General features: G+C 35.6%; 2 protein-coding genes across 3 annotated transcripts in view; one reads left to right on the top strand and one right to left on the bottom strand.

Moving 5' to 3' along the window:
- LOC143208146 (alkaline phosphatase) overlaps nt 1-13,886 on the bottom strand; it is a 491,340-nt gene that overhangs the window by 107,152 nt on the left and 370,302 nt on the right. The gene's annotated exons all lie outside the window — the stretch shown is intronic.
- The window catches only part of LOC143208147 (caspase-1-like), a 117,508-nt gene that overhangs the window by 19,337 nt on the left and 84,285 nt on the right, over nt 1-13,886 (top strand). The window lies entirely within an intron of this gene.

Genomic DNA, 13,886 nt, shown 5'->3' with positions numbered 1-13,886 from the left:
GAAATGAGCTTCCTTCCGGCGTCCCCCTTCGCATATGTCACGCTATGCTGGCTTTTCCTTTGGCAGTCCTTCTATAGAACTTTTTCAGGAAAGACGTTACGCGGTGGGTACGAATGAGTGTCTTTGATACATATTTCCCTGTGAAAACTTCAACCAAGCCTTTCGAATCCGAATCAGGGTGACAATAGCGCTCGGATAAAAATGTTCGTGGATAATGGAGCCGTTTCGCACAGATGTCCATCAGAAGATATTAAATTTGTTTCACTGTTTCACTAATTTTTATTATACAATAAAACATATACAGGGTGTTCAAGCTAACACTAACCAGCATTTTTCAAAAAATTAAAGAGGTAAGTTATACTGTTTTTTTGCAAAAGATATAATGGCGTCTGTAATGCTTTTGTATCTGCAGTATTTTTTTAGAGGTGAAGGTGACCTACAATTTTTTTTAATGGAATGCTTTGTATTTTTTAAAATTATATAAAAGCGTGTGCCAAAATGAATTCATTCACATACGACATAATGACTTTCAACGTCACACAAGGTCAGAAGTGGAATTCAAAGATTCGCTTAAAATACGAAAATTTTACAGTTAAAAAAATTGACATTGATGCACATCAAAATCACTTTAATCAATTGTCTCGTTACATATAAGATTTATGTATGTGCATTATCGTCAAATGCTATTATTTCTAGTCAAGTGAAGTGACTATCGTCATGGTCAGAATTCGCTCTGTTCGAACAGGAACAACCAGACACTGAACATTTGCAAGTAGCGAGGGCGTCTGTTGTTAGAAGACACGCTGTTTGGATAAGGGACGACCGGATTGTAAGACGTTCGGATATTAGGGTATTTGTATAGGGTATTTGGATAAGGTTGGCTCTACTGTATTTCATTTACCCTGACCATTTAGAATATTACTGTAGTATTTGCACAGGGGAACTTTTACCTTTGAATTAAAGCGTTGACAGCTCCGTGAATTCAGATGGCACTCGAATTCAGCCACTTACTCTGTTTAATTCAAAGATACTTGTTACATTATATTACTATAATAAAAAAAATTAAATTAAAAAATAGAAATGTATTATGTTTTACATCCATCAAACCGACCGTTTGTATTTCAACATGCTTCAAACAATATTTTAGCATATTTCTTTTACGTAATTAATTTAAATAAAAGTTGCAGAAATGTATTAACTTGCCCCGGTGTCCTTTAAAGGCGACTACGTAAACATATACATACCAGGTAAATTAAGGTAAACATTTACAATTCCTGTGAATACCGTAACAAACGTCTACTTGTAACTTTCACAAACAATTATGCAGCAGACACTTCGGTTCCCAGTGCCAATTACGTGGAAAATCTTCGAGAATCCAGAGAGAATAAACGACTAGGTACAAATATGCCAGGAATATCTTTAATACACAATGAGAAAAGTGGATGTTAGAGCCAGGGTTCTTGAGGCTCTCGAGAAGTGATACAAATGGAAAGTGGATTCTTTGAACTTTGTTACAGGAGCGCGGCCAGTCGGATACTTTCCAATCCAGTTTAAAGGGCTGAATTTTACAGAGGAACCGCGCTATTGTCATGAAAACTAGCGTCGCGGGGAATGTTTTCCCGCGAAGATAAAAAACGACAGGCGAGAAGGATGCGTCGGCGAGTTCACTCTCATTCCTCTATGGGGCGGAAGACGGTTCTCAGCGAGCCGTGAACGATAAGCCGCGACAGAAATTTTGAAACTTTGTGACAAGTGCAAGTTGCCGGCTCGTGATTGAATATCCCGGGCTCGCGAAATTTCCCGTTGCTCGGGAAATTCACCAAATTCAAATGCGTCCGTCGACTCGTGGAATCGTTCGTTCGACATCTGACGCGGCCGCGATGATGCGAATGAATTATTGATCAGAGGCCCCGGCGAAAAGTTAGTCGTCATCGGATAAAGTTCATTCGACGACTGTCTTCGTTAACGGAAACTCGACAGATGAATTTGCAAATTTTCGATCGGCATGGTTATGTAGGAAGGCTATAATGCCGTCCCTAAATGCCGTGGAAACTTCACCAGCGAAATTCGTTCCGCGTCCCTTCGCGGTGACCAGGACGGAAGTTCGATCAAAATCGATATTCTACTTGACGAATGCATAATTGATTCAATTAATTTCGCGTTAACTATTTGCCAAAACATCCGCCGTTCAATGTCGACGCTGTTGACAATGAAGCTACATAATATTCAAATATGGGATAATTATCGGTGAGTTTAGGAAACGCCCCGGCAATTATTTTATGAAATCTGGGATGTTGTTTAGCTTGGAAATTAGTGTTCGTCCGTTGATATTTTTGCTGCATGCTTGTGGGAGAAGATTAAATCAGTTTAGAGTTTTTGCAACGATGTAAAATGAGTTCTATGTGTTCAGCGGAATATTCTCGTTTCAAAAAGTGATTGACGTGTGTATGTGCACACAGTGATCCGTGTCCATACGTATTCATTTGGTTCAAACATCACGAGTCAATAGGATATTGAATTCCAATGTAGATCTCCAAGGCCTGGTAAACTTCGCCGGTGCCCGGATATCGCATGATGATGCATAGACTGTCATTGTGTATCTATTACGTTCGGTTACCAAAATGCGGGTTGCTTTGAATTTGCTACGCTTTTGTTGGCAATTTTTCTATGCACGTTACCTAGCCAACAATGTCATCCAACTTTCTCATGAAGTGGGCAATTCTCCAAGGCTCGTAATAAACAGTAATTCTTTATTTTTCACATTAGAAGCACCGAACAACAAATCGACTAGATTTCACTATATTGTATAAATGAATAAAAATAGATTTGTTGAGTTTTGAAGTGATTGTTACTGCAGGTTTTGTGCATAAATGAATCAATTTTCTGAGTAAAGTATAGAAGTTCTTCTGGGTGTCTCTTGCAATCAATGCAGTTTAGTTATGAATATATGTACATATGATTCATATTACAATTGATATCATTTATTGTAATGGTCGGCGAATGAGAAAATTTGCAATACGTTCGAAGGGCAGCTAACTTAGTTTCTGTGGAGTAAATTGCATTTGCTAAGCCTCATCCTTTATTATATTCAATGATTGTCATCTACACATAAGTGCTTACAGTTCCAAATCTGAACAATCTGGTTGAAGGCACTCGTGTCTGTCGAAAATGATCGACGCGGCGTGAGTGGAAAGTTCAGCGCCGATCACGAATGATTGACATTGCAGATAACGTGTTAACAGTTCTATAGTGTTCTAACCTTCTTCGGCTTTTTAATATATTTCCACATCTAAACATACTATACGAATATTGTTAGTAACATTCACGTCTCGTCGTATCATTCTTGTCATTACTTCACTGTTAAGTGAAGTGTGGAGTGGGGTAAGTGCGTAAACGGGGCAAGTGCATTAACTGATTATTTTTATTATAATATGAACGAAATTTCTCTAGCTTGTATTTATTAATGTAGTATAAGTTAGTATGAACTATTCGACATAGATGTCGCCCAAGAATAAAGGTGTTTTCCTCGCTTAAATCAACCAGTGCCAAATAGTCACGTGCGAGGTACACGTATAACTTTGTGGTTACCCTGCACGTGCAATAGTTTACAAGTTATTAATATATTCTGTGTTGTTATTTTAGGTAATTACAACAAATATTGATGTAGGTTTGCATTAAATAAACCGTTTTTATTGTGTTTTTTTTAAATTTATTGAGGAAAACACTATGGTGCTCTTGCCCCGTAAATATTACTACACGGGGCAAGTGCGTACTATCACGGTGGGGTAAGTGCGTACTGTGTAGGTTAACCTGGGTTCGTCGACGACTCATTTCACCGACACTGTTTTCATCGACACGATTTAATTAATTAACTTTCGTCGACACTATGTTTTCATCGACATGATCAAATCATCTACAAATGTCTTCATCGACATGATTTGACCGACACTATGTTTTCATCGACACATGTCTCCCTTTTCATATTTCAGCATAAAAGCAGTTGTTTGTTTAAAACTGGATAACTATAAAACTAAACAATTATAGCAGGCTTGTTTATCATTCCTTTTTTGCCCCGTAGTACTTGAAACAAGGTTTGAAAGCATCTTTAACTCTCAGAGACGCTCTTGCCCTATTTTCGGGGCAAGTGCATAGTAGTTGACACTTTGTACAATATCCTATCAAAATGATAATTTTCAAGCAAAATTAGAATCCTACATAATACTAATTCATTAGTAATAACTGTGGCAAGAGTTTGACACCAAGAGCGTTAAGTATATACGTACCAGACTGAAAATACATCAATTTAAAGTCCAACTTTACAAAAACTAGTGCGCACTTACCCCACTTTACCTTACGTCAATTTTAATTATGCGTCTCCTCATTCTCTGTAAACTAATCCTTCTGGCATCTAAAAAGAACTAAAGTCATTAGGTTCACTTTTGAACCAGAGTACGTAACATGTACATACACATAGGGAGAGGTCGGCCACATTGATGATGACCGTGACAACATATGTCCAGGTTATTGACATACTTAATCGATGAGGATTTCCCTTTTCTATTTGTTTACCATACTATTTGTTTGCGAATCATAGTGTCCTCGTAACTATTTCGTCCACCGTACGCAAATGGTATGCCAGCCATTGGAAAAGTATAGTGGACCTGCATAAACTGTAAATTTACGAGGTTAGCCCATCTGAATCCCTGGTCCGAGGCGTCACAATATCGTCAACGCATCGGACGCTGCCCGACCACACGGACAATAATTGTAAATTGACAAATTGCGACGGAAAGGGGGGCCTATGCTCGGTCGCGAAGTGAACCGCGTCAACAGCAAACGGCAAGCGATTAATCAACCAGGCAATTCATCTTAATGATCGAGCCAAGGCAGCTTGCGCTTTCATGCTCGCTACGTAAACGCAGCCAGACGTAGTACGGATGCCTCTATGTGCGCCCGTGTTTATTACTGCTCTCGATGCACATGCCCTATACGGTGTTGTTACATGGTACATGGCTCCTATTGTTTTCGCGATCTCTGATTCAGCCGCGGCGAAGTGGCTGCGAGCGAGTTATTTTCGAGTTGACTTGGTTAAATGCAGTTTTATCGCTCGCCGTCTATTCAGATTCGTTCGTGGAACCTCACTTTTTGTGTCCTCGAAACGAAGTCCTCTAACGGTCACGTTTTTTTCCCCATAGAGCCCATATGGGAAACATTCAATTGGATCGAACCTCTATCGGCGACGAATTTTTTGCGTTACTCGAATGACCCAGCTATAAGGTTGACAATCTTTTTGCGTTTGCGCTAAGCGACGTATAACAATATTTATTATGTTTATGAATCAGATTTTTAGAAATTATTATATAGTGGGCATGTTTTTTCTAGAGGTTTTATAACTAAAAACGTGAAAAATACAGTTTTTTTATTTATACTAATAATATATTTTAACCATGTGCACTGCATGATATATCGAAGTCATTTTTGATATTTTACTGAACATTGCTACTTATCAGAGAATCTTTTTTATTTATTTAGTTTTTAAAGATCGATTCATGCTTATTTTGTTAATACGAATACAGAAAATAGTTAATTTGCATTAATACATAAAAAAATAAGATGTTTCAAATTTTTCAATCCTTTCGATAAAATAAAAGTTAATTTGTAAAGTATAAGTTATACATATGTATGCAATGACTAGAAGATTATGTTCTCACGATCCAAGGAAAGAGTATACTACATAAATACTAACTTTTCAGTATTTCTTTCATTATTATTTTCATTATTAACTAAATGACTTTAATTTTTAATCGTGAAACTAAATTCCGAATTACACTGTATCGATGAAATCGTTTACGCATTTTGAATGCACACCAATTGTGAATTTCATGTCAGTTCAGAAAATACAAAATTCCACGATACACTGTGAAAACCTTGGCTTATCTTAAATATCATCAAACGCTAATTTTAATTAAGCGAATTTAGATTTGATCGCAGTTCCACAAATGTAGTTATTAAATTATTACATTGATATAATTGGCACAATTAACGTTGGCGCCCGAGGCTACGTAGGGGGCAGTTGCACGTATACATAACATTAATCTATGTATTGCAAATCATTTGAATATTATTATGTAACAGTTAATTAGATAATCTTTCATTTCGCGGATAGATCAGATAGATAGATAGATCAGAAAGCATTATTTCAGCACAAATTTTAATTAGATGCAACAACATATTACCGAAATTATACAGAGGTATCGTATAATAGTAGAGATATAATTGTATAGAGTTATCGTTCGTAATAGTGTACAAATTCATTTTACCAATTAGAAGTTCGGAATATCCTTCGTCATTTAAACTTTTCTTAATTTCGATTACAATTAAGTGATGTCTTATAATTACAACATGATAATTTTAATAAAGATTCTACCTCTTATTTTAATAATTAAAATCGTTTTATTTTGAATACATAGAATACTCCAATCTTTTGAGTAATAGCAGCTATTTATTAATTGTAAGTTTTACTTGTTCTGTTTTCATGTAATATACTTTGTGTAGAATATATCATTGTTATCCATCATATATCAATTAATCTACTTTAAGATTAAATGTCCATATTTAAAGCTATAAAATAAATGGATAGAAAGTGTGAATTTTTAGATATATAAAAATATATAAAATGTACAAAAGTATAAAACATTTTTCTGCTAGTTCTAATATGCACATAATTAAAATATCTCGCGAAAAACAATAAAGTTTTTGCGTGAATTACTTAATATTTCGTCATCAAAGATAACGAACTGTACTGGTTAATGTCGACAAAAATATGATTCAATTTATAAAAATATTGAGAAGAAATGTTGTAGAAGTATGTTCAGAATGAAAAGAGATTGAACTACGCCATACCTCGGCGGTAGTTAAGGATTAAGAAGCATATTCTGTTGCCGAGCAATCGCACGAATGTGGATTTTAGTATCTACGTATGCAACGTTCGAACAAAGCTCTCGATCTCGAGGATTAACACTCGCGAAAGTCTTAACAATTTTCGAAAAACTCGATAGATCGCAGCGAAATGAATATCATCGGCGGGTGCTAGGAAAATCCTTTGTTATGAAGCAACGAAACGGTATAATAAAGCAGGAGATGGGAGGTCCTTATTTACGAGCGTTACTATAGCTTGAATAAACATCTCTGTTGCACGTGTTCGTGTCCGTGTCCGAGCAAGCGCCACCCCTCTGTCTCGTTTTCGAATTGAATTTAGTAGCGTTTATACAGTCATGTACAGGATGCTCCACTTAAATCAGACTCCTCTCACAACTGGGAAATCGTAGACACCGAAAATGTTACAAATAAATGTACGAGAACCAGTCAAACGTCAACCGCACGTTTTCTCTAATTTATTTAATGGAATTTCTTTAAAAATACCAACAAGTTATTTTTCTATTTATTAGGTTGCTCAGTTAGACAAATATAACTTGTTGGCAACTAACTAGTCGACATAAGCTATTAACATAAGCTATTATACGTTTTTCGTAATTATTAATTACTCTCATGCATGGGTTTAAAGAAAAATTTAAAGAAAAATCAGGGCTGTGTGAGTAAATATTTGTAAAATTTTATTCATATTCATAACAGTAGACATGAAAAATTTAATCTAATATCTGTATAAAAATTCTGTATCAATGAGAGGAATATATTAATTGAAATCTAAATTGTTTTGAAATTACGGGTAGATCATATCACAGATAACATTCCACCGAGAACTGAAATTTTTCATCCGTCAACTCTCCGTTTTCCTATGTACACTGTTTCTATGTTCTATGTATGCTTTCTATAGGAAGAGAAAAACAATTGTTTGAATGTTGGAGGAAATATATACATAGTACCACATGGAAATCGTTTCGGTGAAACCTCTGATGTTTGAAGGAAACTACACGCAATTAAAAGTTTAGTTTGATTCAGCAGTGGACCATATACACGAGTCCAACATCTCCAAATTTTAAATATTACGTCGTAACCTAAGTTCTTGCGTTTATGACTCTAAATTCTTTCTCGTAAAAGCAAAACGTAGAAGAACGCGAGAAGTTTTTACAATCTGTGTAATAAAAGTTCCATGGAAGCAAGCTATGTTAGACTGTTTATTAAAAAAAAAAAAACAGAAAAATCCAGGCATAGCTTTAAACTATGAATTCTACATACATATTACAAACAATTGCAAATGATTACAAATGGTTGCCATATGTACTGAGAATATCAACTTAACTGTAATAACTATTCAATATTGTTGCAGTACTATTCATTGAATAAAGATAATTGAAAGCAGCTTGAACTTTGAGTATTTCTTCCTGTTAGAGGAAAATTTTTGTTGCCATGTTTTAGTTCTGTATGAACGAAAATGTTTACGATCGAACTCTTCTTTATCTGTCGATATCGAAATTTATAAGTTGGCGATGTTCTTTAAAAACAAACAAAGGAACACAAAACAATATAATGATTGCAAAAGATCGTGCCTAATTTTCAGAGACTTTAAGACCTTGTTTAATAGCAGTTTCTACGAAAAAGAATGTATTTTATTAATAAAGAAGAAGAGATACTCAATGTAACTGAACGTACTTATGTTACGAAACAAGAATTGATTAATAAAATTGTAACTGTAAAATGTAATAGTGTAAGAAAGTCAGTGTTATCTGTGTTGCACTATTGTACTCCATAAATGTATACAGTAATAGTTTAAATATTACGTGTTCAACGAAAATGTCACAAAGGCAAATATTAACATCACAAGAAAAAGCTAAGACGAGACAAAGGGCAGACACATGATTCCTTGTTTAACCAAAAAATGCTTCCAAACTTTTGTAACGTATATTCAAGAGGATCGGTATAAATATAACACCGTGTATAGCGAACAATTTCGCAAAATGGAAAATCGCAACTCGTTAAAAACCATATTGTCTGCAACTCAATGACAACAATCTGCGATTATACGCAATAGAATCCCTCGCGTCATTCAACCCGGCACATCCCCTCGCAGGATCGTGCAATATCTGTGCATGCGCGCCAGAGAAATTCTGTTAATTGCTCGATACCATTCTAATGAGACTCAGTTATAACCGGGTTCCCCGATGGGAGCCATATGTTATGCCCATACTTGATGATTTCGGTAGATACCGAAATTGGAGGTAACCGCGTATCTGGAGCACCTAGAAGAATTCCGATGATAGCGTTCAAATGAAACTCGGCCCGCGCACCATCCGCCAGAGCTCAATTTTGCCGGTGGTTCGTAATTAGCACACTTTTCCTCACATAAGGGGGTCTCCTGGTATAGAACCTTCAAAAACCGATTCTTTTTGCATTAAAAAGAAGTCTGCAAATGGATTTGTTTAAATTCGGAGGAATAACGAAGCTGCGGATGTCTGAAGAATGCAGTTCTCACTGTATACAGGGTGATAAATAAATAATAAAGAATAATAATAAAGAAATATAAGTCGAAAATATACAATAAAATTTTTTCATGAGGCTTCCTTTTCGAGAAAATCGACTTTGAAAATCCGTCGGCGTCGAGATTTAAATTTTGAGAGAATCTAAAAGAAAAATTATAACAAAAACACCTCTATTTTTTATTGTGCCAAATGTGAATAAAAAGCCTACAAAAATCAAAATATCATCATCTTGTTAAACAATGAGATATTCATTTCTTTTGGTTCATGCTATAACTTAAGCTACTATTAAAATGAGTGGAATCGTGTCAACCATTAAGGCACTTACATCTTTCGGGAACTATAACTCCTGCAATTTTGAGTATTTTAACTTGACAAAATATATTGTACAGTGCAAAATAATAGAAAATACGTGTGCAAGATCTTAATGCAAAACAGAGCCATCTGACGTTTTCACAAAAATTTCCAAGGTATATGAAATGACACTGCAGACCAGAAGATTCCCTTAATTTGAAATAATCGCGCAACTAGAAAAGGACGATATTTGCCTCGCCTTAACTTTAGGAAAATACGAGGCGGGACTGTTTAGATTTTCGCTTTGCCTTTGTTCTACGTCGCTTGTCTCTGTTATTTCACCGAATGTGCAAGTATATTTTTGTTTCATCCTCGCGGACGCAGTCAAGTACGCCGGACGTTCTCAATGGTTAAACAGCTCCGTGAATTTGTTGTTGCTTCATTATTCAACGTCTCAGATGCCGCGCGTTACAAAATAGTCAGAGGTAAAATTTACGTTTGGTATTTCAGTTTCTGCTTTACGGGCTTGCGTGGCGTACAGCATGTTTCCAGTGAAATGTTTGAATTTTACCGTCGTTTAATGTTGCATTGTACTCGTGATAATATTACGAAGATGTACGCCAACAACGTAATCCTGGTTATATTTCAGACACTAGGAAAAACAGCAGTTCTCCAGAATTACGTATCCGTTGGTCTTCCCGAGCGAAATTTTAGACTCATAATGACAACAGTATTAAGAGTAAAGGATGTTGCGCAGTCGTGTCTATGATAATTCTGTCTACAGAGTGTCTCACTTAAGTGTGAACCCCAGAATATCTTCTTTAATTTTGGCACAGTAAAAAATTTTTTATATGTAGTTTGAGTAGTATCAAATTGTCAGTATTCCGCAGGGGTTGTTTTTTGGCTCGTAGTTTTCAGGGTCATCGATGTTTTTATAAACAACTACTAACTCATAAGAAAATACATTCACATATGTACTGTGACATGACCTTCAAATGACCTTGCACTCCGAAGTTGGAGGTCAAACTTAAGTTTCGTTTGTAAGAAGAATGCCAGCTTTGCGAGCAATACTAACACCTGTAAATCTGTAGAAACTGTAGAAAATTTTAAAAAACAACCCATGTGGAATACTGACCACTTGATACCATTCAAATCGCACATAAAAATTTCTTCGCTTTGTTAAAATTAAAACACAAATCATTCATCGACATCCGCAGTCTAATAATTATACAAGACTACAACTTTCGCAATAAAAATTTCATTACAGTCACCAGTAGCCGTACATAAGTTTAACATCTCGAAATTTTAATTATTGCGTTGTAACTCAAGTTCTTGCATATTTGACTGTAAATTCTTTCCCGTAAGTTTGAAATAGTAGAACAGCGCGAGAACTTAATTTACGATCTAATAGAATCGTGTAATACGTCCTATGGAAATCGTTCTGTAGAATTATGTTCGTGTTCCGAGAAAATACGAGCACGGAATGCGCACGCAGAAGATGTGAGAGAACTATTGACTACTCGAATGAGCATCAGAATTTGCTTAGAGGACGACAAAACAGCTCGCGATTCCCGCATTGAATTACCAATCATTGCGTTTGATGCCTCTATTACCCTTTCACGTTGCCGTCCTAATCCAAATCGTAACTCGCTACGCAGACATCTAGTAAACTGAGGCTAGGTTGCACGTTGACAGTGTCGATTCGACTTTATGACGACGTTTTACTAGCGACTTAATTGAAGAATGGTATGGCACGTTGCCATTAATTCTGCCGCACTTTCGAACTCGAACAACGTCGTTCGCATTTTCTATTTGTTGTAACATATTCCCCCGTTTCGCTACACTAGAAATCGTGTTCTTCGAAAACAGATGCTGGCCACGAGGAAAAATGTCACAGTGATAACAACCAACTGTTATGGAGCTTCTGCAAATAGTGATTCTCGTAACTAAACTGTGGATTGTTGTGGAAAATAAACATTTACTACCGCAACTGCAGCAAACAGGAGCTAAATAAAAATTAATTTACTTTCTTAATAGGATTACAGTGATTCCTATAACTGGATTGCAGATTTTTATGCAAAATATAAATTTTCAATTACAGCAGCAGGAGTTGAATAAAAATGAATATCCTTCGGTAACAGGATTAATAAATTGAAAATGGTATGAGAATATTTTTAAATTCTACTAATGCATTCATTTTTTCGTGGTTCGAGTAAGGGTATAAAGATAGTATTTTTAATATTTTTAGTAGGCTTATTAGGAATCGTTGATATTGTATCTTTTGTTTTTGTCGTAACTGCTTGTTTCAACAAGTAGTAATGTTTAATTATTTTCCTGTTTAGCTCCTTTATTCTGAGCGTTGTTGTGTATAATGAGGTTTTCTCGTTTGTAATAATTTTATTACACCGTTAGAGCCGTAATATCTCGTCCCCCCATTAGATAATTAACTTCCTATAGCAAACTTCTCATTAAAAAGAAGGAAAGTTACTTTGGTGAAAGATACATAAAAGGGAATAAGGGTATTTTTTTAAAAGTAACCTTATCATTTTTATACAGCTCTGTATGTATTAAAATATAAAATTTTAACATTCACTCGTATTTTCTTAATTAAAGAATCCACATTTTCTTACATACATTTATGAAGACAGTGATTTTATAAAATTATCTTCACATTAATGTACGTCCTTCAAGAAATGGATTTTCTACAATTTATGTCAATAATACTGAGTCACCATACGAATTATAGACATAAACGTCACTTAACAGTGAAAGGAATTGTTGAAAGAAAAGATTGACGAAAACTGCAGAAATATTGCAGAGGCCTGTGTAAGAAATATGTAAATTATATACCGAGGAAATCACTTTTTACTTTCAAAAACGGGTAATATCTGTCAAGTTCTGCAATGGGAATTATATTATTCATTATGTTTCAAGCCCCCTGTATTTAACAAATAGTGGAACAATGGCAAATAAATAGACCATTCATCGAATATTTTTGACGTTATGAAAGCGGAGTGATTTTCTAAATGAAACCATAGTTCGATTAATTAAAAATTTTAAATGAATAGTCGAAGCATAATAGAATATCTGAAGGATAACATGTCAAATATTATTCTCCACCAAATGTAAAAAACAAGAATGAACCATTGTTTAGGATTAAGCTTAGTATTAAGTTAGTTTAAGATGTCGCGTGCGAGTCATACGGACCTCAGTAGCACCCCGCGTTACACGGACCCAGGATTTACGCTCCTGACGATCAGCTGTACTCGCGATGGGTGATCATGTGATTACCGAGTCCCTGAATGATCAGATTCGTTTTATCGTTCACACGCTTCACACGTCAATCGCGGCCATTGCTCAAGTCGTTTTGTTCTGCCATTCGGGATCGACAATTTCGCTCGTCTCGATCGCGCCAATCCGTCTGGACTCGGTCCTTTTTGTTTGTCGTTTACGCGATTGCGTGCAATAAACCATGTTTCATATCCAACGTGCAACGAATTCTCAACTTATTTCTTTCTTTGACCTCTTTTCGCTCACGCTTCCAACACGATTTCCCATTCCGGACTCCCGTCTGTGTTCGCACCCGATCCTTTAACAAATTTCCATACAGTGCACTCCCAAACCCAAAATAGTCCCGGGTTCCCGAACAACCATAAAAGTTGACAGGATTACCTGAACAGTTAATCTAATTTATTTAATATTCACAGCATTCATGTTCAATTACCATTTGTTGAAATCGTTACATTATAACAAACACGCGTTTCAAACCAGTTGACAATGGTATTAGGTTGTCCCAAAAGTTGCTTTCATTTTTTATGGATATACACAGTGAAACAACCTAGAGTAATTGTTTAAGAAATTAGATGGCGTCCCCTGTACAAACGGTGCCTTTGAGTTAGCATAAAGTCATTAATAAACAGCGGACCTTTATGAGAAGCAGGAATATCATCCCTTAATGATTTTGATACATTGAAAGCAACGTACCAATATTGTTAGATCGTTCTAATCTTTTACTATTTCATTTAACACTCAGCCAACTTCTTCATAAAAGACTGAATATTTTTAGTAAATATTTCTAAGTTTTTGTATATTATCCCAAAATCGAAAAGAATTAATTTTCGCATCTAATGGTATGACAGTACTCGTATACAATGCTGT

This window comes from Lasioglossum baleicum, chromosome 4 (assembly GCF_051020765.1).
Source record: "Lasioglossum baleicum chromosome 4, iyLasBale1, whole genome shotgun sequence".
Classification (NCBI taxonomy): domain Eukaryota; kingdom Metazoa; phylum Arthropoda; class Insecta; order Hymenoptera; family Halictidae; genus Lasioglossum; species Lasioglossum baleicum.
The sequence above is the reverse complement of the archived record's forward strand: the minus strand, read 5'-3'. Positions and strand labels throughout refer to the sequence as shown.